Genomic DNA, 4,216 nt, shown 5'->3' on the forward strand with positions numbered 1-4,216 from the left:
CTTCCTTCCTTCCTTCCTCCCTTCCTTCCTTCCTCTTTCTCTCTCTTTTCTTTTCTTTTTTAGATGGAGTCTTGCTGTGTCACCCAGGCTGAAGTGCAGTGGTTCAATCTCAGCTCATGCAACCCTCGCCTCCCGGGTTCAGGCGATTGTCCCACCTCAGCTTTCCCAGTAGTTGGGATTATAGGCACAAGCCACCACGCCCGGCTACTTTTTGTATTTTAGTAGAGATGGGGTTTCACCATGTTGGCCAGGCTGATCTCGAACTGCTGAGCTCAAGTGATCCACCCACCTCGGCCTCCCAAAGTGCTAGGATTACAGGTGTGAGCCACCGTGCCCGACTTTCTTTCTTTTTTCAATAGAGACGGGGGTCCCACCATCTTGCCCAGGCTAGTGTCAAACTCTTGGGCTGAAGTGATTCTCCAGCTTCAGCCTCCCAAAGTGCTGGGATTACAGGCATAAGCCACCACCATGCTCAGCCTCTCTTCACCTTTTGAAAGTGTGCCATCTGTTTTCTGTCAAGACAACAGCTTTGACATTTTTTCCAAGCCAAAATTATATCTGTCACTGCATAGAACTTTAGGAAACTAATTTTTTCATTTATATGTTATAGTAGACAAAACTGCTTTTTCAGAAATCCTTAAATCCACCTTCATATATAACCAGCATAGCTATTCATCCAAATGCACGTCCTAATTTGGCCTTTCCCTTTTCAACATACAGTGTAACCTCCCCATTTGCTCTTTTGATCTCTAAATCACAATGTCTTGGTCAATAATATAAAACACCCTACTCCACAAGCCCTTGCCATGGACTAAACCTTGAATGATCCCATTGTTCAACACTTCTCAAAAACCCAGTTGAGAAAATTGATTAGGATTAAGTGAAGTACACAAAGTTCATGCATTAATCTCTAGTAGAGTAGGACTGCCACATTAGCATATTTAGACCATATTACATCTGAAGACTTGCTTTTATTTTGGGGTTATATCAAGGGATTCTGATTTTATCAAGGAACAATTAAAGAAATTGCCCTAGAAAATCTGATACTACATCTTGCTGTAGGGACATAGTTTAGCATATTTCTCACTATCTCCTGTGCTTAGTACTTGGGGTCATAGTTAGGTGTCTTCCACAAAAAACTTTTCTCACCCTCTTTGTTCTGAGTTCTCATTTACCAAGCAACATCCTGATTTCTGTGTTACTCTCTCTACATAAAAATAATATGCTGGTCATACCGATTTTGAGTATTTCTCATAGTTAATTAATAAAGAGACTTCTGAATATGATCTAGCTTCCTGTGCTTACCCACAGGGGGAACATGCTGATCATGCCCTGTGTGAGAATTTCCACTCCATGTCATGGCAATATTTCTTATTATAAATGACTAAATCAGTATTCTGGTTCTACCCCAATCTAATGTGCATTTTAGTTAATGTTAACCAATTTCTCAGAACTTGGTTATCTCCCTAAGCAATGAAAAAAAAAAAAAAAATCTCTGGGCTTTAAACTAGAAGGCTAGATCCAGTCTTCCCTAAGATAAAATACCTACCTCTTCCAGTTGCACTTGTATTTTTTAGTTTTTAGTTTTTTAGACGGAGTTTCGCTCTGTCATCCAGGCTGGAGTGTAATGGCGTGATCTCGGCTCACTGCAAGCTCCACTTCCTAGGTTCACACCATTCTCCTGCCTCAGCCTCCTGAGTAGCTGGGACTACAGGCACCGGCCACCACACCTGGCTAATGTTTTTGTATTTTTTAGTAGAGACTAAAAACAGTTTCACCATGTTAGCCAGGATGGTCTCAATCTCCTGACCTCGTGATCCGCCTGCCTCAGCCTCCCAAAGTGCTGGGATTACAGGCATCAACCACTGCACCCCGCCTGCACTTGTATTTATTAACATATCCTATATAAAGTCTCAGGTAAGAGGCTCAACTTAGAGCTAAATCTGAGGAAAAGCTCTGCTTATCCCTAGAACTATGAAATAGATTATACTGCCCTTCCCTATCCTCTCCTATTTACAATCGGGAAGCTTAGCATCAACTCTAAGGAATCTTTTAGAAATTGTTCTGAAACTTTTCATTTTTGTGAAATACTTTGAATGCCAGAATTTGGGGCAGCCAACTTGAATGAATTAAAGAAGTTAAAATAACACTAAATTAGTTCTTATACCATCTCAGAGGACCTAGAACCCATCCACAATTAATTCCCTATCCATATGGTACACTTTCAGTATTGTAGGTGTTTGAGAATTATCTCTGCTCAATGATTTCTCATACAATCACAAGGCAGAGCTCTCTTACATTCCAGTGAACCACCATCTTCTTGTAAAGCCAACTTAATGCTATGCTTTGCCTTTAGTTCCAACTTGAAACAAATTGTACAAACTACAGCACCTCATATGTACATACAATGAACATAATTGTTTTATAACAAAAATTGAAGTTATATATTTGTGAAAACTTTGCTGCATACTATATCATCTCAGCACTCCAGGTGAGAACCACTGCCTTACCTGTTTTCAATTTCCCCCATTGTGGCTTACTGACATAATTCTAATTTCTTTATTCTTAATGCTTTAATTCACATTTTACTATTTTATTGCATGCACGTCCTTCCTTCTTAAATTATTTGTAGAATGAAACTAAGTGTTCAAAAAATAACATACAGAAAGAAAATGCTGTCTTTGGTGGCTACTCTCTGTTACCTTCTGCAAATAGAAGTAAAAAATAAATGAGTCACAGCCTATTACTGTACCTACAGCAATGTCCACGAGATCCTCACTCAATAGGAAGGTTTAAAGTAATTAGTGATTTTTTAGAAGCTAATCATTACCATCCATACTCCATCTATTCTACTCACAGGAAGGGTTTCCCAATTTGTTAAAGACACCCTCACTGTAGAAAGATCTCTGTGAACCATATACCCTATTTTCAATAGACCTCCCTATTTCCTGAAACCACATACAAACGGACACCAAAGTCTTCTCTTATTCTGGGACGTAGTTAATGTTCTGTATGTCAAAGTTTCTTTCAGGCCTGTAAAATCTGAATCTGAGAGACGGAGAGAAAAGAGACTCAGTAGTTATAATGACATAAAGGTGCAAACGTGAAGCAATTCAACTTGTCTGTGCTTTGCAGACAAATGTCAACAAATGTTGGAATCCTTGCAATGCAGCAATCAGAGATCATGTGAGATTTTGCTTTCTGTTTTTACTAAAAGCGTAAACCTGGCTGCAAGATAACCAGCAAACAAGCAGCTTCGATTTTGTGTACAAAGGACTGTTGATTATACATGGATTATTTTATTCAGTCACACTACTTTGTATGGATAGCAACACTGTCAGTGATGTCATCTTTTTAAACAACAGATCCGAATGTATAGGCATATTGTGTCAACTGGCCCAAATCAATGACCTGGGTAATGCAATCAGGGTAACACTATTATTCCTCATCTAAACCATCCAAGCCCATAGGAAAATAAATGCTAATCTGATGCATGTTTAAGGAATACGCTACATGGGAAAGAAAATCAAGCCCTTGTTTAGTTTTATTTACATTCTCATATGTACTTCCAGAAAACGCATCACAGAATTTACATCATATGCATCAGAATAAACTGTTTTATTTTTGTATTAGTAGCGGGCTAAGTTATTAACAATCACACTTTCTTGGATAAGAACATTTTTAACAAGGATATCTCCTAAAGAATGTGTATTCATATAGCATACCAATATCTTTTCACAACTGTGGAATCAGAATGATTTATAGCATTCCCGATAGAGGAGGCAGCATTGTTTTATTGACTGGAATAAGGAAAATTGTGAAGGATGTATATATAGCTTTTAGTTCCATCTCCGCTTGCTCTTTGATTCAATTATTTGTTTAGTCACTTTCATATGGGCATAACATGAATTTAAATCAAGCAGATTTAAAATTTTTCAACAGTTGGAATCTAAGCTTTCTGAGGTGAAAAATGTTTCTTAAAAGGTTTGTAGGAAAGAGATCTAACGAGTCTTTTCAGTCGTTTAAGAAAAGTATACACTGTGCGCCTTCTGCAGAGTTGGGCAGGAGCTGCGGAGCAGCTTAGCGCTACGCCCCCCTCCAAGATCGCACATCCGGGACATCCGAGAGTCGGGCCGAGCCCCCGCCCCCAGAAGGGCGGGGCCACTGGGCGATCGGGGCAGTCCCTTCGTCGTGCCCCGCCCCGTCTGCGCCGCCT

The sequence above is a fragment of the Mandrillus leucophaeus genome, unplaced genomic scaffold, assembly GCF_000951045.1.
Source record: "Mandrillus leucophaeus isolate KB7577 unplaced genomic scaffold, Mleu.le_1.0 Scaffold460, whole genome shotgun sequence".
Classification (NCBI taxonomy): Eukaryota; Metazoa; Chordata; class Mammalia; order Primates; family Cercopithecidae; genus Mandrillus; species Mandrillus leucophaeus.